Raw genomic sequence first — 25,480 nt, forward strand, 5'->3', positions numbered from 1 at the left:
TGGGCTCTTCCTTGGTTGGCCAGTCATGTATGACCAGGCAGATACGAACGTCTTGAATGTCAGTGTCTTCCCGGGCCGCTTGCCTTTCAAAGGGCTCCGTGGAGGCGGCTGGGAGTAGCTCGGCCGGCAAGTGACCTTTTGAGAAGAATGGGCGCCAATGTCTCCGGAGGTCTGGTCACACAGTGACGCTGGGGTGACAGCTGGAGGGCGTGGGGAAGCGGGTGAGCAGTCTCCTGATGTCAACAAGGAAACCTGAATAATGCTCCATGGGGAGGAAACCCAACCCCTCCAGCCTCCTCCGACACACACGGATTTAGCAATGAGCGGGGCAAGTTACAAACTACTTGAATGTGTGGCCCAAGAAATGGGGGCGTTGAGAGAAATACACCGTCAATGGTGTATTTAGCCATTGTAGGCAGCAGAGACTCAGGATCCGAGCACCCCCAGACTTCCTGCATCTGAAGGAGGGGAGAGGGTTGGAATCTGAATTCCAAATCCGAATGCCACATTTGTCATGTCCCCCCACCCCCTAATATTCCTAAATTCCAAGGCCAGAAGGGACCACTGTGATCAGAAAGTCTGATCTCCTGCAGAACGCAGGCCAGAGAACAAAGGAAGCACAGCTGGTGGCCTAAACCTGGGATTGAAGCAGGAGCTGCATTCGCTCCCCTGTTCTGTACCTTCAACTCATTTGTGGTGTGGCTTGCAGGCTTTGTTGCCTCCAGCCTCAAAACAGGTGTCTTTGATCCTAAAAGAGGCTCAGAGCAGGGTAACAAAGGAGATCGGGGTCTGGTAGGACTTGTGCATGATTGAATATTACAAACCTCAGGATTTAGCCAGGAGAAAGGAAAGAGCCAGAGGGGACACAGGTCCTGTCCCTTAACAGAAGAGTATGGGGTCATTTGATGACATGGTGAAGGACAGTATATTTACCACTAATAGGACTAGATGTAAACTTGCAGCCAACCTGTGGAACTCACTGTTGCAGGAGAGCAGAGTCAGATACTGTTGCAGGAGCCGATACTGTTGCAGGAGCCAATACTGCAGCTGGATTTCTTTTGAAAGGACTTGAATAGCTATTAATTGTTTATTTGTATTAATGTTGTGCCTGGGTTATAACTGCATGCTGATATCACGCTGAAGATGCTTCAGGGTGAGAGCTAGGTAGCATGTGGTGTCAGGAAGGAGGAGTTGTCGATAGACAACGTTGCACGCGAGGCAAGGTGATCCAGGGATGATGTTTTTTTCCCTTCCTCTGGAAAAAATCACCCAGCGCTGACCGCTACATGACTGGATTTGCGATGCCAGCTCTGGCCATTGGTCTATGTTCCTACACAGTCACAGTGGGGCTTTGATAGCATCATGGCAACCACAAGAAGAGAGCTAGAGTGGTTAGTGATGTTATCAAAACCCCAAGAAGTGTCTATAGCCGTATATCGCCGTCTTCCTGTCTTGTCATCTCTGTTTTTTGAGTCTGAATGTCTTTGCGTGATGCCTGCCAGACAGTACAGTGCTGTGCACGCTATCTGGGCCCTTGGTGGGCCTATCGCTGTGGTATCTAGAAACCAAGCGGAAGACACAGTCTCTTCCCAAGGAGCTTACGGTCTTGGCTTGGTAACGTTTGGCCATGGTGCCCAGGTGGAAGGTCCCCTCCCCCAAATCTGGGCGAGGATCGCTGTAGACCTGGCACTTTAACAGATGTGCAGTGTGTGTGTATATCCTCCTTGCGACTCAGAGGACCATTGGGCTGTCCTCTTCGTAGGTGAAGATGCTCCAAACGTCCGTTTAGGTCTCCCTTATACTCCCCAGTGTGTCACACTCCTATCTAGTGGAGCTGCATGGGATGGGATGGGGGTAGGGCGAGGGAAGGGCTGGGGGGAGAGCTGCATGGGATGGGATGGGGGTAGGGCGAGGGAAGGGCTAGGGGGAGAGCTGCGGAAAGAGAGATGTTAGGTTGGGTTTTTAAAAAAAGAAGAACTGGGTTTCCCTCCCCTCTCTGCTCGAGCCCTCGTTGCATGCTGGGAAGGGGTGACCTTGGGGCTCGATTGCTATCGGTTTGACTTTGGACCTCTGGGGAGAAGGGCCCGTGAAGCTCTCGGCTCTGTGGCTTTGCCTGCGTGTGCCTTATCGATCAGGCCCTTCCTCCCTTCCCTAGGTGCCACCCATGGCAAAGACCACCTGACGAAAGACTGGCCTCTGGCCCCTGCTTAGGGCTGCCTGGCTAAGGCGGGGCCTGTCGGTCACATTGGAGATTGTCCCGGCTCTGCTATTGAAGCAGCTGGGAAACGTCGAGTGCCAGGGCACACGTGCAGCTCCCATGACCCCGTCTCCAGCGGCTTTGCCTCATCTGGTGAAATACCCACTGGCGACAAGCTCCGTGGCACTGAGCAGGCCCCATGCCATGGCTAGCCCTGCCTATCCTCCTAGGGGGCAGACGTTTCTCTTGGTGCAAAGCGACCAGGAGTGTGAGTGGTGGGGTGGCGCTGTGGCAAGTCTGGGGATCAGTCCTGCCACCTTCCCTATGGGGCCATGCCCATTGGGGATAGGAAGGGCCTGGCAAAGCGCTGAGCCCGTCCCTTGGCTGGGGCAGGAGAGTTAACCAGCCTCCTCCCCCCCATGAATCTCTCTGCTGTTTGCTGCTGATACTGTCAGTGGTCCCCTCCCTCCCCCCCTTCCCCCGTTTAAACTCATCAAGGAAGGGAAATGTGCTCCAGTTGATATCCCTGGCCCTTCCTGGATGCGTTGGCAGGAAGTATCTGTGCGGCTTCCACCTCGCCAATCTCTTCTTTATCGGCTCCCTCCCACCCCGGCCCTTTGCCCTAGTGACCACGGAGGGAGGCGGAGGAGAGGTGACGTGATGTGTTCTTTTTCTCCGATCTCTCATCCTCATTAGCCTAATTGCTAATAAGCGGCCTCAGCCCAGGCTGTTCTGCCTCTTCCTTTTACAGCACTGCTTTCCAGCCAAGCAGCTTCCCCGCTTCCTATCCCCCATATTCAGATCCGCTCTCCTCTGGCTGACTGGTCACCTGGTGGAATGAATTGGACGGGGGAGGTCAAGGGGTTGTGGGGCGGGGGAAGCAGCATGATCAGGACCCCTCCAAGCCAGGGAATAAAAAGCAAGGTATTCCTACTCCACCCACATCCCAGCAGTTGGCAATGCCAGGGGAGATCATTAAGGGGTTGGATACTTAATTTAATTGGGTTATTGTCATCGTATTTTCCACAATACCTTCAGCAGCTTTGTCTCACTGCTCAGCACCTCTTAGGAAGCTGGGAGGTCAAATCTCCCGTGTAATTTTCCTCCACAACATGCCCTGGGCAAGCTGGTCAGGTTCCCCGCGAGTGCCATCCTGGGAACGCTGTTTTGCGACGAGGTTGCTGGCTGGTGCTGAGCCACTCACCTTGGGTTTGTTTTTGTAGGGTTGCTTCTGAGTCCTGAGCAGAGTTTGGGGCTCAGCAGCGTGTGTCCACACACACGCTTGGCGTTAGGGGCTAGAGCGCTTGTCACTTTTAAGCTGGGAGGAGAATGATCCACAGTGTGATGGGGCTGCCTGTTCTGGCACGGGAAATCCCTTCTGGTCCTATGTCCCTAATGACACTGCATACAAACGGATCTAAAAGGAGTGGGGGAGAGAGTTCCACGCTTGGCCCCAGCATCCCTCTCCAGCTGCCCGAGAGGCCGAAGCAGCAGTGAAATAGGAGAGGCTCGGAGCCGCCCTGCATGTCGTCTTTCAGTCGGCTGAAGGTGTGCGTGGAAAGTGGCACCGGTTTCTCGTCTCCCTCCCCCGCCCTCGCCAGAGTGAGTTATTTGCATTCTTTATGTAAAAGAGATTTTATTATCACCTTCTCCCAGCCCATCTCTATTCTGGTAATTGGAGCGATATTAATTTCTGTGTGGCTGGGAGTTGATGGCAGTCCGGCGATGCTGGAGCGATAGGGTGTTCCTTTCGAGCTAACCGCCGCGATAGGCCGTCTATCAGCCTCCGTGCAGGCACTGCCCTTATCAGGAATAGAACTGGCAAAAAGGGAAACTTTGAGCAGCCTGAATTTTCTTTTTATCTGGCAGGATCCGCCACATGTCAGCAATGGCAGCTGTGAAGATGCAGTGTGAAGGGGGAGCGGGGGAGCGGCTCTGCTCCCAGCCGCCTTTCTTTGTGCCTCTCTGGATCTCACTTCTCATCTGCTCCGTGTGCGCTTCCTCTGGGACTTGTGGGGCTTGGCGGGGGAGGGGAGAGGTGTCTCCCGGGATTGCCTCTTGCGCCAGGCTGAGCTGCGCCCGGGCACTTGCCGTAGCAGCATCACTTTCCTCTCTGGGATTGTCACGAAGGAGAGCGGCAAAGGGGCGAGGTAGCTCGCCGTCATGCCCCGCTTGCTGACCCCTCGGCCGCCTCTCCGTGACAGAGGAGAGGTTGCCTGCGATGCTAAGTCCTGGGGGACGGCCGGAGGATGAAGTTATTTTGAAGGAGGCCGCATAACGGAATGACTCCTTTAAAGGAGATGCTGGCGGGTGACTCCAAATTGCTGAATGCGACTGAGCTTCGCTCGGGAAGCCCCCTGAAGGACCTATTTCCAGGATTGTTTTAAACATACCGGTTCATGGCTTGTGTCGCTTGGGAGGGGGAAAGCAACATGTTTTTGTAGGGCCTACAGAAATGGCTTCCACTTTGCTCTGGGCACAAACAGCTGGCTAATGAAGCGTCCACGTTTTAACCAGTGGCCCCCTTGCGTAGGGTCATGGAATCCTGCTGGGATGGGCCCCTGGGTGAGGGAAAGGGCTCCTTCTGCGTGGCTATTGGTCACTGATTGCGGAGAAGAGACGGCTTTGCCCTGCCGCAACCTTGTTGGGAGTGTCTCAGCTCCACCCCCTAGGCTGGCTAGATCTTGCGGCCTCCATACACTGGCAGAACTCCCCGTCTGCCTGGGAGGGTTTCTCCTCCCACCCCTGTTGGCTTCCAGACCTGGGCCTCTTGCATAGATGGCCACCAGGTGACAGCCCCCTCCTCTCCCCTCTAACATGCAACAAGGGCTTTTTGAGCAAAGGTGGGCTGCGAGCCTACATATAAGGGCTATACTTTGTAGCTGGACCCCTCCGCCCCCATCTGCCTGGGCAGCTAATGTCACCTGTGAAACTGGTCACACCCCCATTCTGCGGGGGCCAGTCTTGCTGGAGATGCAAAGGTTTGGACCCCCACTTACTTGACTGGCACATGCCAAAGGGGGGCATGGTCCAGCTCAACTCAAATTTGGGAGTGAGTGTGAGTGTTAAACTTTGGCTGCAGAGTTGGGATCTGAACTCCCAGCATGCAGGGCAGATCAGATCTTTCACCTAAAGAGAGCAAGCATGGACACTTATCTGCATGCCCTTCACCCCCTTCTTCCCCCTTCCCCCCCATTTCTATGTAAAGTTTGCCCCTCGTTAGGAATTCACAATTGCCACTGTGGTAGCACCCAAGTTGCCCGAGGCGATACACAGACTTGTGAAGACATAATCAGTATCGCCATCCAGTAGCATTTAAAAGCGATCCCCTTAAAATCATGAGATGGGCTTTAAAATCAAGATCAGTTTTTTAAAGGGGGTTCCTTTGATCTCCCTTCTGATTTTGGTCCTTTGGGGTGCGCTTGAGGGACATTTTTAAGCTTCTCTATGAAACCATGAGACCTGGAAACTTGTCCTCTCTTTTAAATGAAAGCTGGGCTTGCCAGAGACATAGGGGTGGAAGGGACCTCCTGGGCCATGAAGTCCAGTCCCTGCTATCTCAGATAATCCTGTTCATAAACTTATCAAACTCCATCATCAAGCCAGGCCGGGGTTGTCTGGGAAACTGTTCCAGAACCTCACTCCTCTGAGGGTTAGAAGCCTTCTAATTTCCTGCCTAAATTCATTCATGGCCAGTTTATCCCCATTTGTTCTTGTGCCAACATTGTCCTTTAGCTTCCAGGGTTGTTGTTCCTCCCTAGTGTTTACCCCCTGCTGTATTTATAGAGCACAATCCGATCCCCTTTCAAACTGTGTCTAGCTAGGCTAAACAAGCCAAGCTCTCTTAGCGTATGTCTAGGCCACATGAAAACACCTGCAGCAAATGAGTCTCCAAGCCCAGGTCCACAGACTCAGGCTCGCACTAGAGCACAAAAAATGGTGGTTTCTGTATTCCTGCTTCATCTCTGAAGCCCGGCGAGAGGGGTGGGTCTCCGAGCCCAAGCAGGAAGATCTAGCAAGCTATTTTTAGCATTGTAGCACGAGTCCCACAAGCCCGAGTCTGTAGACCTGGGCCCTGAGACTCGCTGCTGTGGGGTGTTTTTGCAGTGTCGACGTCCCCAAAGTCTCCTCCCATACGATCGGCTCTCCATTCCCCTGGTCACCGTAGCAGCCCTTCTCTGCACCTGCTCCAGTTTGTGTTCCCTCTTTCCTGAACATGGCTGGCCGGATTAGTACCCATTTTCCACATGAGGGATGGATTTAAAGCCTTGGCGCTCGGAGAGATGTAAAACCCTAAATATCACAAATATCGTGATAGAATCGCGAGAGTGGGCGACTCTGTTCTCCCAGCTTCATAAGGGTGGATTTTGCCCCACAGCTGTTCAAGTGTCCCGGAGATCCCATTTGAAGGGGCCGTGTCAATTCATTGGATCACTCAGTTTGAAAGTGTTTGAAACACCCAGCATGCTTTCCCCCGTTGGTGTTTACGCTGTTTGTTCACCTCGCCTGTATCTCTTTGCTCCACACCTGGAGCGAGACTGGTCAGTTTCACTTCCTGGTTCTGGTGCACTAGGCATAACTGTTTCCAGCTCTGCGGGGGTTAAGCTTGCTACTGTCCCTTTTAGCTTTTTCCCCTTCCCCCTCTGCCAGCTGCTCATGTGGGTCCATTTTTGTTTATGAAGCAGTGCAGCTGCCAGCAGAGGGGAAGCCTGGCATCTGACCTGGTGCAGCTGCCTCTGAAGTCCATAGAAGTTCTCCATTGAGGCCTCACAGGATCAGTCCCATATATCCCCTTCCTCAGGTGACCCAACAGGTTCGTTTCTTGCAGGCCTCCCTCCTGCTAGGGAGAAGGGGTCCCCTTCCCTCCCACAGCTCGCACACACACTCAGCATTGGCTGGCGGGGATGTAGACTTTTCCTTCCTGGAAAGCTGATCCAGGGCCCATTCCTCGACTCAGGTGGCCATGCTCCATATGGTCAGTTTCCTATGGCTCTAGGGACCTGCGGCTCATCCATGAGCCTAGATCTTCCCTGTTCTTCATTCCTCTGTGTCTAGGCAGTGCCCCTCTCCCATGCCCCCATTTGGATTTCTCCCGTTCTGCTCCTCCCGTCGTCTTTCTGATGTTCCCCCCCACACACACACACCCTCCCCCGTTTAATTTCTCTAACCCGGTAGCAGGTTGGATACCCCCCTCCCATCCACTTCCCCTGGGCTGATGGAACGCCTCGCACTGGGTTGTAGAGTTCCCTGTGCACTGGGGGGACCCCTTCCCATGTCTCCTTGGTAATCTCTCGCACGGGCTGTGTGACATGCTGACTGAACGTGAAAGGCAGGGGAGAAGGAATATTTTTATCTTTGAAATGACCTTGTTCACTGGAGGTGGCTGGCTGCTTAAAATTCTGATATGCAAATAGCTGATAGCTATAATCTATAATCCTCAACTGGGGAGCGTTTACAGAGGTACTGTGCCATTTCATTTTCCTCCTATTTTATAGGCTGGCTCTTGTGCTGACCCGTAGTGCTCCCTACTCAAGTCCTGACTGGCCAGCCAGTTTGTTGCCCATTTCAAAAGGAGACCCTCCTCCTTCACGGTGGGAGGATTCTGCTAAGAGGAGTGGGGCAGGAAAGTAGTTCCTACCTGGGATGGGCAAGTGACTTCACAAATTGCTGCCTTCAGTCGCTAAGGCTTAATCTCTAGACTGACTTCGCTCCTTGTTAAAAATAGCTTCTAGCCAATCCTGGGAGAGAATAAGGTGCACGGGTCTGTTTTATGCTGATTTTCAGATTCAGTAGCCCCCTTCCAAAGGATCAGATGCTCTCACCCTTCCCTTCCCTTCCTTCCTACCCTAGTCCTCTGAGGCACCGTGCCCAAGACTGCCCCCTTGCAGAGGCTGGTTTTTTAATTTCTTAATACCCCAGAAGGAGGCACCATTCAGAGATTTGAGGTGCTGGAGAGACAACCCCCATCTCTCAGGCTTTATCTAAGTTGTGTGTGTATATTTCAGCATGAACGCATCAGGTTGGCGTTCCACTGGGGCTCGCCTAGCGGTTCAAGGATGGAGATGCAGTCCTCGTGCATCCATAGCTGTAGCTAGATGCTGATCCAGGCACTGCATCCAGTTGGCCAGAACTTGAAACCCTTCTGGTTCTGGGAGATCCGGTGCAGTAATGATCAGACCCCAGAGCAGGCCGGCCCGTAAGCATCTCATCCCTTTCCTTGGTCCATGAGCATGTACTGTCACATAATGGAGCACCATTAATGACCCCATAATCAGCGGTGTAGCTAGCTTGAGACCTCCATTCTCACTGCACCCAGCTTCCTGAAATCTTTGACTGTTTGTGGTTGGCTAAGAATAGTGCACAGTGGTACTCATCGCTAGCACACCCTGCTTCTGTCGCCCAGTTCTCTCCCGGCTTCTAGTCTTTTCATCTCCACCTGTCGTCTTTTATCTTCCGGACTCTTCTCTCTTTGGGGCTGGAGCTGCCCTTTACGATGGGGGGGGGGTCACTGAGTCTCGTCCCTCCCCCCAGTGTCTGGTTAATCTGGGTTGTGATCTCATCTGAATTGGATACTTGTCAGAAATGGCATTGTTCTGCCACAGAGTGCGGGTAGCTGTACCTCATTGGAACCAATGATACCGGGACTTTAGTGTGAAAAACTAAGGCAATTCCTAGACGCCAAACCTTTCAAGATCAGTGTAAATTCACATCCTTGATTACACCCAAAAGCCTCACTGGCAAATTGCTAGTAATTGCAGGGCATTCATGGTTTTTAAGTTGCCACAAACAGCCTTACTCTGACTCTGTAACGCCATCTGCCTCTTCCACCCTGTGTATAGCCGTTTTAATAGCCCCAGATGACCTTCCCCTTCATCTTTTGATGCACACTGGGTACCACACGAGACTAACTACCCCATTCCCTTCCTGCAAGGATTCAGAAACTGCACTGTGAGGTGGCTTCTAGAACCAAACCTCCAGGTACCTTTCTCAGGGGAAGTGGGTGAGAGTTAAGGTTGTTTATGGAACTGGTTCAGGCATCAAGGTTGCGGAGAAGTAATGAGTTCTTCCCCCTCATTCATCACCAGGCTAAGCTCTTTACTGGCAGTCTTGTGCAACGCAGGCTAGCTCGGTGTCCAAGTATGGTAGATTTACTGTAACAATGGCTCTGCTGCCCCATTCAGGTCTGGTCTGTATCGACTGCACTAAAGACTGCGAAGACATAATAGTAATTTAGGGATGGTGAGTGTCTCGGTGATGGGAAGGGCTCCGTGCTCTATAATTAGCCTGAACAGCCGAGAGATGGCCACGTACGATCCCTTGCTTCACTGGCGCTTGGCTAAAAGGACGCTGTTGCCATGACAAGTCATACTGGGAGACCCCCAAATTCATACTGGAGTTTCTGAAATGGCTTTCGACCATACTGATTAAACTGCCCAGACACACAGTTGCACACAGCCGTGCAATGGAAGCGTGTGCGTGGAATTACCAGAGACGCACATGCAACCTGGGTAGTTGCATGTCCAAAATGGCAGGGGAGCTACCTAATTGGCCCTTTGCACACCTCGAGTACACACTCTGTCGACCCAGTCCTGGTAGTTCCTGTTTGCACATGCAAATGAATTCACTTTTGAAACCCCGCCCCTTCATCTCTCGAAATCCTTCCACGTTTAACTTGTGCGTGCAAACTTTTTCTTTTTAAAATTTTTTGCAGGGCGCCCAGCTTGGGCAGTGGAATTAAACTCCTTGCTGCTTGTGCCCTAGTTCATCGTGGGTGTGATGGGGACGACTTTCCCTGCCCCCCACACTATCTCCCCTCCACTCGCCCCACGTTATTTTTAGTTCCACTTTTAAAATCTCAAATGCACTATTTATTTGGGGAGGGAGGTTAACAAACCTTTTCCCTCCCCCCACCCTTTTTTTAAAGTGCTCTAAATCTGAGTCTTAAATAGTTCGGTAGTGTCTCTTTAAGGGACTTGGCATCCACCACCACCCCCGGCAAGTTCTCTTGGCTGGGTGGTGAGTAATCTGGAAGGCAAGCTGGCCCCTCTGCGGAGGGGGGCACAGGGGAAGTGTGTCCAGCAGTGCAGATGAGAAATAGGGGAGGGAGATTTAAGTGTGCCAATGTCCCAGGCTGCTGTCTCCCAGGTGTTGAGTGGGGTGGTCCCGTAGCCCAGACTCTAGCTCGAAGTCTCTCCAACAGCTGGACAGGGAGAGGCCTCTGGGAAGTGGAACCCTATGGCCTAATGCTCTGCCATCTTCACTGGCTTCCTGAGTGTTAAGCACTCTTCCCTGTCTCCTTTGCTCCTTCCCCAGGTGTGGATGGGAGGAGAGGCCGGGGGGCTCCTACTGCCCTCTCCGCTGCAGAGGGGCCAGGCAGCAGCTAGGAAGGAATCTTCCTGGCTCAGCCCCCAGCAGAGCGTCTTCAGGCTTGAGAGGTGGCTGGAGGGTGGGAAGAGGGTGGAGACCGGCATCGGGTCGGGGCACACGTGGAGCAGGCAGGGGGCTGGGAGAAGAGGGAGGGGGAGCAGGTTGCCATAAGCTTGAGGCCTCTCCCAGGAAAGCCATGGCACGCCCCCTTTCCCTGCACTGCCTGGGGTGTCCTCGTGGCTGCCAGCTGCTGCACAGGAGCAATTCATTTGAGGCTATTACGGGAATGTCTCCGATGCAGGGCCGATCGATACTCTATCCTTCCGCAGAATAATGGGTGCGCTCTGCAGATAGATCAAGCTACCTGCCCCATTCACATGCGTGCAGCCTCTGGCCCCTTCATCATGGCAGCCGCTCGAACCACACAAATACCAATCAGCCCTGTAAAAAGGGAGAAGTAATTGAAAATCTCAACCTCCCCTTCCCCCCCCCCCGCCCCGAGCTGTAACTCTCCCTATTCTTTATTGTCCCGCTTCCACTTTATGGGCTCTTGTCTTTCAGTTTGTTCCCCATCAAAGATTTAAGTATATCTGCAGCCTTTGGGCCTTTTAACGCTGGCTCATTTATTTGGTTTTATTTGCCTCTGTCCGGGGGTGCGCAGTAAAGATTATTCACTCTTAGTTATGGAGAGTTGGGGTGGCACATTCCCCAGTGCAGCTCCTTGGGAGTTGGTCAGCTAGGGGCCAGCCGGGGCAGCTCGTTTCCAGATGCCAGAATTTATTTCTGCCTCCCAAAGGTTGACCTGGAATTAGCAGGTCTGTGTGTCTGAGAACTTTCAGGCAGAAGGTTGGAAATGCAGCCACTTCTGGGGTGGAACGCGGGAGCAATTTGAAAGCGCACAGCGACACCGTGGAACAGTGCAGGACGGGAAGTGAAGGAGAAGATCGTATCAGACTGAACGTGCAAGCAGACAGAGTGGGATTGGGGTGGAAAAGCAGGGTCTGTGAAAACTGCCACAATGGTAAGTAGTTATTTGTGGCTCAGTTTTACATCTCACTTGGAAGCAAGCCCCTACCCTGCTGTGGTACTCCTCTTGCCAAGCTAGGGCCTTTAGATCAGCATGGACACAGAGCGAGTTGCGTGTTCCTTTCCCCCCCACAACCCACTCTGGGAATCAGAGCAGTTTCCTTCATCTCTTTGAAAGGCTCCCAGGGACCCAGCCCAACCTCAGTTAGCTTCTGTTCTCAGGCCGATCCCATCCTCACGATTAGAGGAGGGTCTGTCCTTCGCAGTGCCAGCTTCTTGGCTAGGTGGGGAGCTAGTCCCCAGAGCCATCCCATTTCTGTGCCTGCCGGAAGCCTGTGTCTCTTGCCATCTGCCCACAGACTCAGGTGGTACGGAGCATGGCAGTGTCTGCCTCTGCCCGGAGGGGGTAAAAAAAATCCCTTCTGGGCTGGGATGTTCTAACATCTCCGAGCAGCCCCAAAGCTGAGGGGGGGTCCAGTGACAGGGGTTGCCGGCTGCTCCCAGAGGAAGGGGGTTTGACTCTGCATCGCCCAGGGGCTCTCAAAGCACAGGTCTGAATGGCAGCTGCTAGCCCAGGGCGGCCCATGCTTCGAGGAGCACCTGAGAACATGTGTCCATCTGTGTCTCTCTGACTTTCATGCCCGTGGGAGGAGCAGGGCTGTCCGCCCTGGAGAGCGAATGGTGCCCACGGAACCCGCTGGGTTTGGACGGCTTTGTCCACCCCTTCAGCCTGCCCCGAAAGAGTTCAGAATCCCAGGCCTGTATGCTCCTTGGCGTCTGAGGGGCTCTACACCCCAGAAGCTGTGCCCAGGCCAGCCCACCCCAGTTAGTTCTCGGCACATTCCCTGCATAGGCACTAAGTTCCCTCGCCCACATTCCCCTGTCTTCGGTGCCCTTCGTTATCCACGCTCGCTGCATCGGGTCTGGCGCGGGTCGGCTAGCCCGGGCCCAGCTTGTGCTGTGTCGACATCCCATCTGGGGCTGGGACAAGGCTCACGCCATGGGGCTGAGGGAGGGGCACAAGCTGGGGAGTTGCCCAGCTCGCTCTGCAAAGGGCAGCCCTTCGCTGGCTGGTAGTTGCTGTGGGTGGTGGTCGGCCTAGAGCCAGTGATCCTGAGCAGTCTCGCTGGAGCACTTTACGTAAAGCCCCCTGCCCCTGTAGTGTCCCGACCTCTCCTGCGGCCTTCCCTTTCCTATTGCTGCTGGCTGTGTTTACAGCGATGGCTCTCAGCTGCCCGCCACCACCTCCCCACCCCCGCTGGATTCATTCCTGCTGCCCTGAGCCCAGCCCCATGCAATACCAATCCCTCAGCCCAGCTACGTCACCTCTTTATCACAGGATCGCCAAGCCCTTGCCAGATGCTTCTGAGCCTCACCCCACCTGCCAGGGCATAATATCCTCCCATTGCAGGGACGGTAAATAAAATGAATCAACAGGTGCTGACTTGGTCAGCATCAGGGAGCAGGCGGGAAACCTTGCTAGAAATGGAACCCAGGAGTCCTGCCTGACTCCTAGCCCCCTGCTCTAACCCCTGAATCCCACTGCCTTCAGCACAGAGCAGAGGAAGCGTGTGTGTAGGGGGTGGAATAGCCATGTTCCCATTTACAGAACCCCTAAACATGGGAAGCTCTGACCCCTCCCTCCCCCAATGAAGCTTTCCGGTTTCCCATAGCCCCCTGGTCCCTCGCTGTGCGTGGAAGGTGGGGTCACTTGTCTCTAATTAAAACTGCAAACTCTTTTTCGCCCCCCTCCCCTTTTTCTCCACTCTCTTGTTCAGTTGTGTTTATCTGCACTGTGACTCCTGTCTGTATAATCTCTCTCAGCCTGGAGTCTGTGTGCAAACCTCAAGGTTTATTATCGGGCCGAGCAGGGCCCGGGGAGGCGGGACGGCCTGTGCTGACGGACAGGGCCGGGAGAGATCCTAATGATTAGTGTGCCGTGTGTGTGTTTGTGTGTTTTCCCTTCCCTTTGGTATGTGTGGGTGGGAAAAATTATTCCAGCGATTTTTCTTTATCGCTTTCAGCTGAGTTTAACACCAACTCGTTCTATTTGTTTTAGATTAACTGGCTTTGGGGGTGGCGGGAGGCAGCACCTGATCATCTGGAACTCGCCTGGATCCAACAAGCACATGGGCCACGTGCATCCCTCCACCCGTGGCCTCTGGTGCTGCCCTGCTGAGTCCCCCGCACCCTTGATAACTCTGCTTGCTGCTCTGGCTCTGTGCTGGTGACTCAGTAGGGGGCACTCTTGTGTCTAGGGGGCGCTGTGCACTAGGGGGCATTGGGGGGGCTGTGCAGCTGGAAGTGTGCTCCTTCGTCTGAGTTCCCAGCCCTTGGGGGCTCATGAAAGACTCATAAGAACCGTAACTCCCAAGGCGCATCGGTATTTGGCCCTATTAACCTGACTCAATCCCAGCCCTGGTTATTACATTCACCTTCCATGATCTGAGCCAGAGCTGCTAAACTTCCCTCTTGGCAGCATCCAGCCCCGAGTCGTTGTGTAGTCTGGCCGTGCTCTGTGAAGCAGCTGCCACGTTCCAATCCAGAGGTGGCTGCAAAGTGATGGTGGGTGAGATGGTTCTTCCCTGCTGTCTGGGTTTGTGGGGCACTTTGGAGGTGCTATGGGGGAATGGCAGAGGTGACTCGGGAGCTCTTAGTGGTTAGAACTGGGGCAGGAGTCACTATATGTGTCTGACTGTGGGGGGTGAACCAATAGACCTCCGGCTCGCATTCCCATGTGAAACCCAGGGACAGCGCGGGCAGATCCTGGGGGCAAAGGGGGAGAGACGTGAGATGGGGCAGGGTGCTGAGAGGACTGGCTAGGGGCTTCCCCTCCTGAGATTCCCCTGGCTGCTTGTGTGTTCTGGTAGCAGACCGAGGTCAAGTCCCCATGGTGCCTGGTGCTGCACAGACAAACAGTGGGAGAGGGAGTACCAATCCCAGAGTGCTTCCAGTCTAAATAGACAAGACTGATAGATGGAGGGAAGGGAAACTGAGGCACAAAGCAATCATTTGTCTTGCCAAATGTCACCCAACGGGTCAGTGGTAGAGCCAGGAATAGAGCCCAGGTGTCCTGGCTCCCAGGTGTGGTGTGTTACCTACTGGACTGGACTGCACTGCCTCTTTGATAATGCTTGCCGCTGGATATCTGTCTGCTACCCCTCTCCTGGAGTAGCCTGGGATGGGGAGGGCGGCTACGGAGCTTCCTTTGCCAATTCCCTGCCCGTCTATACCAAACAGGGAAGCTCTCGTCTCCCATTTTACCCTGCATAGCAGGTCACTGCCCCAGCACCTCCCTGTCGGGGGTGGGGGAGTGCCCCGGCACAGCTGGAATGACCTTCCCTGCCCCCATGAAGGTATGTAGTGGCATTGTGGTGCCCTCTGTGGGGCCAGCTGGGAGGGCCCAGATCAGGTTTTCACCATGTACCAGCAGGGATGTCATTCAAGCCGCTGCCAAGATCCCAGGTGCGGGAGACCAGGGGAGTCCAAAGGGCTGTTGCCCTCCCTCCGCGCACACACTTTTTAAAAGGGGAGGCCATGCCCCCCGCCCTTTTGAAACTCTGAACTTGGCAGCGCTGAGGGGGCAGCCCCCCTTGGCCCCACCCGGAGCTGGGTGGCAAAACGGCCGAGCCCCCTTCCCTGCTGGCATGACGGAGGAGCGGCTGGCCCCAAACGTGGCCTGTTCGGGTTGCTTCCCCCGCTCCCGGGTCTGCAGTCCTTGCGATGCCAAGACACAATTGCACGCGGGTGCAAGGGGCTGGGGGGATTCGGTGCCAGTGTGCAGGGTCTGGCGATCGGAGCATCACAGCAGCTCTCTGTAGTGTTGTGCTGGGGGGAGGTAGGAGGTTGGCTGCAGGGCTCTATGGAGCCCCTGGAGAGCTGCACCAGCCCTCCTCCCTGCCCACGTGCCCCAAGGCCTGCCCATGGGCCTGGCCCCTGCCCGGCAGGAGCTGCCTTGGTGGCCCAGGGGAGATCGGTCTGGATCTGGTGGCCCAGGTGCTTCTGGGGCTGCTGCTGAGACTACAAGGTGAGGGAGGGGGCGGACGCTCTGGCCTGGCCTGAGCCCTGCTCCGAGCTCCTGGAGCTGGGGTGGGGCGAGGGCACTGCAGCAAAGGCCTGGAGTCGTGCAGTGGGTGCAGGATGAAGCCGGCAGGGAGGGAGGGTTGTGGGGCGCCCCGGGTGGTCTGAGCTGGAGGCCCCTGTCTCCTCCTCAACATAGGCTGCCGCAGTCCTTTGTGACTGTCCTGACCCTGCAGGCACCTCCACCACCCCTTGTCTGTCCTCCGCTGCCCCCAGGCCCTGGGGGCTGAGTGGGCTCTGCTGCCCAGGGAGTCAGACTCAGAGACTCGAAGGCCAGCAGGGACCATTGTGATGATCTAGTCTGACCTGCACCTTGCACAGAACCTCCCCTGCCCACTCCTCTAATAGCCCCCTGGCTGAAGGCCTCAAATCATGGTTTCAAGACTTCAAGTGACAGAGAATCCACTATTTACACTAGTTCAAACCATCAAGTGACCCATGCCCCATGCTGCAGAGGAAGGAGAAACCCCCCCGAGGGTCTCTGCCAATCTGACCCAGATACGGCGATCAGTTAGACCCCGAGCATGAGGGTGAGACCCACCCTCCAGACCCTCCTTGCCCTTTAGCTGGTTTCTCCACCTTGGCCGTTTCCAGCCATGAGAGCCCAGGCTTTGGGCCTGGCTCCCAGTTCCCAGCCAGCTCGGGGCTGTGAGTGCCCCACAGGCAGGATCTCTGTCATGCCCAGCGGCAGCTCGTGGCTCTCAACTCCGCTTCCTCCTCCTCCCCTCGCTTCCTGAGAATGGGCCCTGGCTCCCTGGCCCGGCTGCTGGGCTGCAACAGGGAGATCCCCCCCTGCAGCTCTGCCAGTGCCCATCAGCCCTGACCCCCAGCCTCACCGGCTATTCCAGCCCTGGGCTTCCCTTTCCCCCCTTCCCCGCATCAGCTCAGCTCTGCCTAGAATGGAGTAGGTCGCATTTTTTTACTGGTTTCAGAGTAGCAGCCATGTTAGTCTGTATCTGTAAAAAGAATAGGAATACTTGTGGCACCTTAGAGACTAACCAATTTATTAGAGCATAAGCTTTTGTGAGCTACAGCTCATTACTTTAACCCAAATACGGAGGCGTGGTGGGAGAACAGGGGCAGGTGCTTCAGCAGAGCAGGACAGCATGGCCCGTGGGAGCTGTCACACTACTGTTCAAGGCTTCTTCTGATGGCGTCAGTCTGTGTAGAAGTTGGGGATGGGCTGCGGGGGTCACCCTCTCCCTACCCACTCCCCAGAACGGCTGAGACAGACCCCTTTTCGTGGCTAGATCTCCTGCTCCGTCTACAGTTCCGTCCCTCCAATGCAGCCAGCTGGGCAGGGGAGGCCGGCAGCTTCTGGGAGCCTTAAAGTTTCCTTCTTTCCGGGGAAGGATTTTTCTAATTTATTTCTAATTTTTTTTTTTCTTAAAGCATTTCCCATTCAGCTGGCCCTGGCCGGCCGGCCCCGATACCATCACAGCGCGGGAGGTGGGACAAAGGGAAGGGTCTGATCATATCCTGGCTGGAAGGGCATACATTCAGGCCTGAAATGAACTGCGATGGTATCTCCCGCCAGGGTTATGGTTATTGTCTGCAATAAAAGGGTGGGCTCTTTTCTTCTCTTTGGAGCTACCCTTTTATCTTCTCCGACGCCAGCCCCGCGCTTTCCGCCAGCGTTCATTTCCCCGCCGGGGACGGGGAGGGCTGTGGGACCGGAGGGGAGAGCAAGGTCTAGGTGATGGCAGCTCCAGCTCTTCAACTGGGGTCCATCTACATTGGGAACGCTGCAGCGGCACGTAAGAGTGTGGACGCTGACGACAGCGACGGGAGGGGTTCTTCTGATGATGTGGAAAATCCACCTCTCCGAGAGGCCGTAGCTAGCTGGGCGGAAGAATTCTTCCAGCGACCTAGTACCGTCTACACTGGGGCTTTGGCTGGCTTAATGGCATCACCCAGAGCGTGGCGTTTTTCACAGCCCTGAGCGGCGGAGTTACACCGACTGAACTTTGCCGGGCCTAAGAAACCGAGGTGCCGGTGTGTACGGTGGACACTTCTCCAACAGCCAGCAGCCACCACTGCCACAGCATCAGAGACACCTTCTGTGCAAATCTCCCTCGGAGGAGTCGGGGTCGGCTGGGTGCTTATCTGTGCACATCCTGTGTGGGCAGGGAAGCCCTGGCAGGGGTGCTAAGGAGCACACCTGTCAGCTGAGTGCCAGCCAGGGCAGTGGGTGCCAAGACGGTGTAGCCAGCCGAGGTCGTGTTCTGCAGGATGGGGGTGAGGGGAGCCTGCACTGGAGGTAGTGGGAGCAGAGATGGAGAAATCCTGCTGGAACTTGGAGTCCTTCCTTCCTTCCCCCACCCCCATTCCCATCCACAAGCAGCCAAGCGCAGGGCTGAATGCTCACCCCGACCCTCTGGGACAGGCGTAGAGCCTTGCAAACCCCAGTGGGACCTGAAGGCAGCCATCAGGACGGTTCCTCTCCTTTGAGCCTCCGGGAGTTCTCCAGGATCTTCTTCCGGGGTCTGCCAGCCGTCAGTGTCACGTGTTGACAGGGCAATCTCCGCGCTGGGTCCCTGGAGCAGGTGTTGTGCTGAGCTCCCCACACCTGCTCTGGGGCGCTCTGCGGCTGTTTCATCCCCACGCACCTGCTGGGGTGCCTGGGGCGGGAGGCCAAGATGGAGTCAAACCCTTTAATAAGCAAAGGGAAGAGAGACTGGATCCATTCTGCCACGCTCTGTGTTGGGGATCTCTGCTGACACAGAACACCCGGTGGTGGGGAGTTCCAGAGGCCAGGCGCGTGAAGCCTATGGCTTTGTAAAGCCCTGAGGATGGGCGTGGACTCTGGATAGGAGCAGCATCTTCAGTGACCCCAGCTAGGCCCTTGTGTGCATGGGTTGGTTACACTGGTCCTAGCCATGAGCATACCCGTTGCATAGATGGGGAAACTTTTCTAGGCCACACTTGATGTCTAGGGCAGCCTAGCCTGGTTCCAAGCGGCAACATGTTCCCTCTGTGAGGACAGTTTTTCCTAGCATCCCGAAGGCACCGCACCAGTTCAGCCACGTCAGCGGCTGCATCCTTGGGGGTGATAAAACCAGAGATACAATGACCAAGCCGTGGTGCATCAGGGCTGGAGCTGTATCAATGCAGTGCAGTACTCACGGAGCATCCGTGACGGGACGCAGGCAGGCTACCGGTCTGGTTGGAGCTATGGATCTCTGCAGAGCTGGATCCTATGACCCTGGGCACTGAAATGTTACCCTGCCCCTGCTATAAAATATGGGGCGCCCCAGCTTGCCTAGTGCGGACTTCCCCCATGCTGTATGAGGGGTAGGGAGCAATGTTCCCTCTAATTTTTGACAGGCCGTGTGCACAAAAAAAATTTTTCTGTGCAAATTGTTGTGCTTCTGTGCAAAGTTTTATGCGTGCGGTGTTTCGCCGTGTGCGTGGGGTTTAGGATCTGTGTGCACACGCGCACGGCTTAGAGGGAACGGTGGTAGGGGGTGCTCAGCCCCGATCTGTAGCCGTGGAGTAACTGACAGGCCCTCTGATCTGGCAGTGGGGATATGCAGACTACACCTCCGTAAAATCACACCCGCTGCCTCTCTCCCCTCATCTCTTCCCGCCTGGGCTGGCTCAGTGCAGGATCAACGCCGGCGAGGGGCTGGGAGGCAGGCCGGGCAGATTGGCCCATATTGCTATTCAGGGTAGGTAAGAGTTCCTCCATTAAGCGGGGTCAGGGTTCAGTACGATAAAGATTTGCTGTTGTACTGTGTCAAAAAATCAATAACTCCCAAGTGATGCTGGGAAGTGATAGCGAGGAGAAATCCCCCAAACCCGGCTCGTGGGGGAGGGGCTGTGTCTAGATTGGCTCCTGGCCGGAGGGGAAAGGAGGGCTCATCTTGAAAAGGGGGTCTGGGAAGATGGGAGTGGGTGGGGGGGAGCAGAGGGGAGGGGACGTTTTCTCTTCCCCTGTAGAGGATACCGCAGTCCCCATATCCAGCATTAAAGGGATATTTTCCTGCCAGGGTATGTGGTCTGTGAGGGGGGCAGAGAGGCACAGAGCCAGAAGAGGGGAGCAGTGCTGGGGAGGGACTGGGCAAGTCTCAGTGGCAGGGGGCGGGTCAGGGAGCTCAGAGACAGACCCCACAGTCGTGTGTGTCAAGACCCCTGGGCGGGAGTGCCAGTCTTGCCCTGCCCGCTATCCAGTGGTAGAACGCTGTGCTCCAACGGGGCCTGGGGGCTGAGACGGGGTCTGGGGGGCACCTTTCCGAGAGCCACCCTGTGTCCTGCCAGGGTCAGCCCCCCGCCCTCATCCTCTCCATTCGCCCTCCCTTCTCAGTGCAACGGCCCAGCTGCCTAGCTCCCCTTTGCTGCACTCCGTCCTCTGCTGCCCCTGTGCCTGCCTGAACCCGGATCTACCCCAGCCCCAATCTAACCAGCTGGCATGGCTGGGGGCCACCTGTGGGAGTGGGCTTGGAGAACCCACAAAGAGCAAACTGGGAGGCTGCAGGGCCCTCTGCTGGCTGCTGCTGGGAGCGCGCGCATTCTTCCTTCTCTCTGGCACCCCCCAGCCCTCCTTCCTTCCCTGGGGGTGGAGGGTGGATGCTGGGGGGTGCATTCCAAAGTGTTTCAGGAGATGGAGCAGCAGCCAATGCTGGCATGGGCCTGTGGATCTGAGATGTGCCAAAGATCTTTGCCACCATACCCCCCTTTTCCACTGCAGATTCCTACTAAAACTTCCTCTTTGTACTACCCGAGGCACACCCATCCAGCATAACAATGTGCCGTGGGGGGGGGGGCAGCAGAGGGATTTTGGGGTCCCCTGTAAATGTGGCAGAACAGCAGCCTGCCCCTGCCTCGAACGCCCCCCACCCCTGTCGCCCACTCTAATTGAAGGCCTGCTCACTCCCTTGTGTTCCCAAGGCGCCCTGATTACTTGAGCACCCAGGACGGCAAAGCTGGGATAATCTCCTTAGCCCCTTTGGAGTGATTTCCTTTTGTGAGAGAAGGTGAAGAGCGAAGATGCTGCTTGTATGTAGCTTAAGACTCTCCCAATCGCCCGCCTCCATCTTATCGGCCCGGCACCATCGCCTCGCTAGTAGAGTTGTCAGGATTTACTCTTTCCGTCTGCCGGGAGCAGCTGCTCGAAGCCCCAGGCTCTGGCGTGGGTCTCGCCCAGAGACCTGCACGAAGCCGGGGAGCTCAGCCTGGAGAACTGGGCACCTCCGGACAGCTGCCGTCACAAGTGCAGCTGTGCTGGACTGCAGGGCCCACCCCCGGGGCAGCTACTTGCAGGGGGGTACGGAGTGGGGAGATATGGGCTGGAATGAAGGGCGTGGGGGTAGCCGTGGGGAAAAGGAGGGTTCCCCACGTTGGGTGTTCAGCCTCCGAGCCTGGGCTGTGGTGGCGGACGGAGCTGCAAGAATTGTAGGGATTCTTTGATGCGTGCGGGTGCCGCATCTCGAGGGGCAGGAACATGCCGGGCGGCCAGGGTTCAAACGGCTCCTCAGTTGCAGCTGGGAACGGACAGTAACTAAGGGACCAGCTGGCTGTGGCTTGTGTTTTCTTGTTACTAGCCTGTGACATCATTAGTGACAAAGGCACCGACTGCTTGGAGACCCTAGGCCCTAGATTTTCCCAAGGGCCCGGCAGCTCCCACTGAGATCTACGGGGCCCAAGTCCCATTGAAAGCCACTGGGACAAGTGCTGCTAAGTCATGTGGGGCGAGGATTTCAAAAGGACCTAGGTGTCTACAAGGGAACTGAGTTGTCTGGAAAATTGAGTCCCAGCTGTGGTGCCCTTGGAAATCTGGCTGTGATGAGGATTAGCCCTCTGGTGAGTGGGCAAGGTGCACACGCTGCAAATGCAAGAGTTCTCTCCGACCTGGACTCTCTCAGAGAAGGAAAGAACTTCCCAGACATTGGGTAGGGGAGTATGGCTTAATGGTTAAGCATGGGGCCAGGGAGCAGAAGCCCTGGACACTCTTTCTGGCCATGTTAGCAACTCCGTTTGTAACCACGGGGCAAGGCACCAAACCCTGTGCCCAGCTCCCAGGCTCTCAGTAGAGCAGGTTGACATTTCCTGACTCCAAAAAACGTCCCCATCGGCAAATGCGGCTTTGTCGCCATTTGAAATGTTCCCCCGTGAAAACGTCACTTCCGCGGACGGCCTGGAATCATCTCGGCGGGAGACTCGGAATGGAGCGTTTTGTGCTGAAATGTCCATTCAGAACTTTCAAAGCGAGTGCTCACCCCTGGGAAGCTTTTCAGAGTTCGACTTTTCATTCCGATATTGTCCCCTCACACCCCCCCCCCAAAAAAAAATAATTGTGAAATGTTGGCATTTCCTGCCAAAAGGAGAACTCGGTCTTTTGAACAGCGGAGGGTTGTTAATAACCAGCATGTGTACAATGCATTAAATCCTCAGAGTGACTTATAAGCATTTAACTGCCTCATCCTGCCAACCTCAGTGGATTAGGGCAGGAAGCACAGAGGCTGGGGTGCCCCTGATAGCAGTATTTATCCAGATGCTTTCTGAGAAGCTCCAAACATGCTAAAGTCTTCAAATAAAACCTACTGCATACGGGCAGATTTTTTTCACTATGCCATGTTTTATTAAAGGGTGAGGTAAAGTGGGGTCATGTGGAGGAAAAATCTCTCTCCTCTTCCACCCCAGCAAGGTGGGATTTCCCAGCCTTCTGCTCTTGCACAGACGGGGCATTGAAAGGTTGGGGAAGGGGGAAACTGCAGATGAAGAGGTGCTGCTCGTGCTAAGAGCAGTGATCTTCTCCATGGGGGTTATAGTCTGTCGCCTCCCTGCAGCCTTTTGGGTCTGGGGTGCCCCCCCCCTTCTCCTGCCTTTGGACTTCGACTGTGTGTGTGAACGTCCAGAAATGCTCCCCTATTCACAGTGCTGTTCGGAGTGGGGAAATAAACAGGCTGGCTCCGGCTCCGGCCACCGCTGCCGGGATCAATGCGGATATGTCAGATATCCACCCCCCCTCTCCCGTGTTGCTACCACTTGAACCGGAAAGAATTTTCAAATCTCGTTTGTGTTTCCCCTGTTGGTGCTTGGCCCTGTGAATCTAGGCTGGACAGTTACTCTTTTTTGTTCGGTCAGTTTCACTTTCTCATGTTTCTGCCTCCCCCCAGCCCTCTCTGACGCTGCAGGGGAAAGTTAGCAGGTTTCTTTGATTGTGTTTGGGGTTTTTTTTAAGCCATGAAAGCATTTCCATTCGTACTTTTTGTGCAAATCCAATCTTGTAAAACCTGTTTGGGGCAAGCACGGTCTTCTTTCGAGGTTTGTACAACACCCAGGACAGTAGGTCCCCGAGAGGCATTCCTATGCGCAACCACAATATAAATAATCCTCAAACATTCTCACTTCTGCTTCCTGCTTTTTACAGCCCTACAGATTCCCACACTAGAGACTATTAACTGCAAGTACTTGGCACAGGAACCAAGATTTACACTTGGTTTTAGTTTTTCCCTCTCCCTGTGGTTGTAAGATCCTTTTTCGAAAGCTGGAAACTGAAAATGCCCTTTCACCGGTAAGTTTTCCATTTGGGTAACTATTGGTATTTCCCACAGCCCTGCCCCTGTGTTCCTTATGAAGTTTGAACCTATGCAGCCCCTTTGATTCGCTTCTTTGTGCGCAGCAGTGTGGATAGCACTGGGATAGTGGTTTTTGGGTATTGGACATACAAGAAGGAGCACTGGAGTATGGCAAGGTGTATGTTTTAAGGGTGAGAGCCCTGGATTTGACTGGAAGGCAGAGCTCTGGTTCAATTCCAGACTCAGCAGTTGCGTCACTTTGGTATTGCCTGCACTGAGTTTACTCTTCAAAGTCCTCTGATGACACTGCACCACGGCTACAGCGATAGCAGGAGATGCTCTGTGTAGACACAGCCCATGGGCCAGTAGGTGTGTTGTGCCTCAGTTTCCCCTTATATAGAAGACGTTATATCCTTCCCCTGTCCACAGGGGAATAGCGCGGCTTAATGGATGAATGCTTGAAAAGATTTTTGAAATCTTCTGATGAAAGGAGCTACCTACGTGTAACATTTGTCTAGGTCCTACATAAACAATGTAGTATGGATATTTGCAAGCTGGAAGATTGGGGACTAGTTATTTGAAGGCAGGTGAAATCTTGCTCCGTTAAGTTGTAATTGTCTTTGTAATTAACAGTGGGTGTGTCTGGAGCAGTGCTGGAGCTCTGAAAGCTTTCAGGTGAGCAGTCTGGCTCTGAATTCTTACACGGGGGCTTACACAGTTTTGTATGTTTTGTATCTTTCCTTATCTGATCCTGGCTCAATCCCACTAGGGCACTGGTTTTATTTGTATGGCTTTGGGTGGCAACTGCATTCTTTAAAATGAATTTATCCGCCGAAAAATTACAGCGTTGTGACAATGAGATTCGGTTTTGCTCTCCATCTTCCACACAGGCTAATCCTTTGAAACCTTTGGCTGAAAAGATCAGTGCCAAGCATGTCACGTAGGTGGGTAAATATAGTGCTCCCTGTGGGGAAACTGAGGCAGGGAGACATGGAAATGATTGTACCGATGTGTCAATGGCAGAGTTGCCGTTAGATGCCATGTGCTTCAGTGGCTCATCGTGTGCTGTAATCCCCACTCCATTTCGGGCAAGCTGTCCTTCGTACGTTCTCCACCTCCAGCCCCAAACTCTCTGAGACTTTAACGTTGCAGCCTGCTTGGGGTGAGACAAGAGGTTTGTGTACCCCTAAGAATAAAAAAGGTAAGTTCCAACCAGGGACATGGTTACATTTTAAAAACCCCTCTGCCTCCGACTGTCAGCCAGGAGCCTGAAATGGCCTCATCTTTACCCCTGTCAAAGAAATATGGGGGGGGAAGCACACACCCCTGGTACACAATGGAGAAAAGCGATAAAGATTTTCAAGCTGCCGATTAATCAGTGCTAAAAACCCTGGGAGGATTGCCCTTGAACTAGTGTGTGTGTCTGTCACTGACACATGCTGGGTTTTTCAGAGATCCAAAATCTCTGGGTTTGGCTTCATTCAGGTCACTTTTTAATTGAATCTCCGCTGCCGCCCCCCCCCACACACACACGTATGCACTCACGCTCCTCCCAACCCCTGCCCACCCAAATACACACCATCCACACAACACGCACGGCCAGAGGAAACCTGGGTTCGGCCCCTTTCCGCAATGCGTGTATGCTCTGACTGCAGCCGTGCTGCGTGGGCTATGGCCTGGTGCGATCGCACCAGCTAAGAAGCCGTGTTGTCATGGGAGGCCCCCCGGATAGAAGCCTGGGTGCTGCAAAGCGTGGCGGTGTTGAGATTGTAGGGGGAGCTCTGCCCTTCGAGACTGTAACAAAGCAAGGCCCCACGGTGGCATTAGCAGGTGGCTTCTCGCTGCAGAAGACTCAGCAGAGCCATTGACTTGAATTTTCATGGAAGGAGTATTGGCCTCTGTCCTGGCTGATGCACCATGTAGTCCCCGTGGAGGCTGTTTACTGGCTTCGCTAGCAAGGTGATGCTGCAAGTTACAGCAAAAGCCCTGGAGATCCCAGAGGCCCTGCAATCCCAACGCCCCAGTGTCTGCTCCCTCTTCGGCATTTTGCTTTCTGCTGTCCCCGGGTCGGGCCTGCCCATTCTCCTGCACCCTCCGGCCTGGTTTAGGGGGTGAACAGGGCAGCAAGGCCTGCAGTGGCAGGAGGTACACGGGACGGATCCAACCGGCTGCCCTGTGTTCTGTGGGTGGGGGGTTGGATGAGGCATTGGAAGCCTTGACAATGTTGATTTTAAGCTTAGTTTGACTCCATAAATCCCCACTCCCACCCCCTTCCCCCAGGAACTCGCGC

The 25,480-nt window shown here is 54.7% G+C and overlaps 1 protein-coding gene across 6 annotated transcripts in view; it reads left to right on the forward strand.

Moving 5' to 3' along the window:
• Positions 1–25,480, forward strand: part of ZFPM1 (zinc finger protein, FOG family member 1) — a 127,255-nt gene that overhangs the window by 64,171 nt on the left and 37,604 nt on the right. The window lies entirely within an intron of this gene.

This window comes from Lepidochelys kempii, chromosome 12 (assembly GCF_965140285.1).
Source record: "Lepidochelys kempii isolate rLepKem1 chromosome 12, rLepKem1.hap1, whole genome shotgun sequence".
In the NCBI taxonomy this organism is placed as follows: domain Eukaryota; kingdom Metazoa; phylum Chordata; order Testudines; family Cheloniidae; genus Lepidochelys; species Lepidochelys kempii.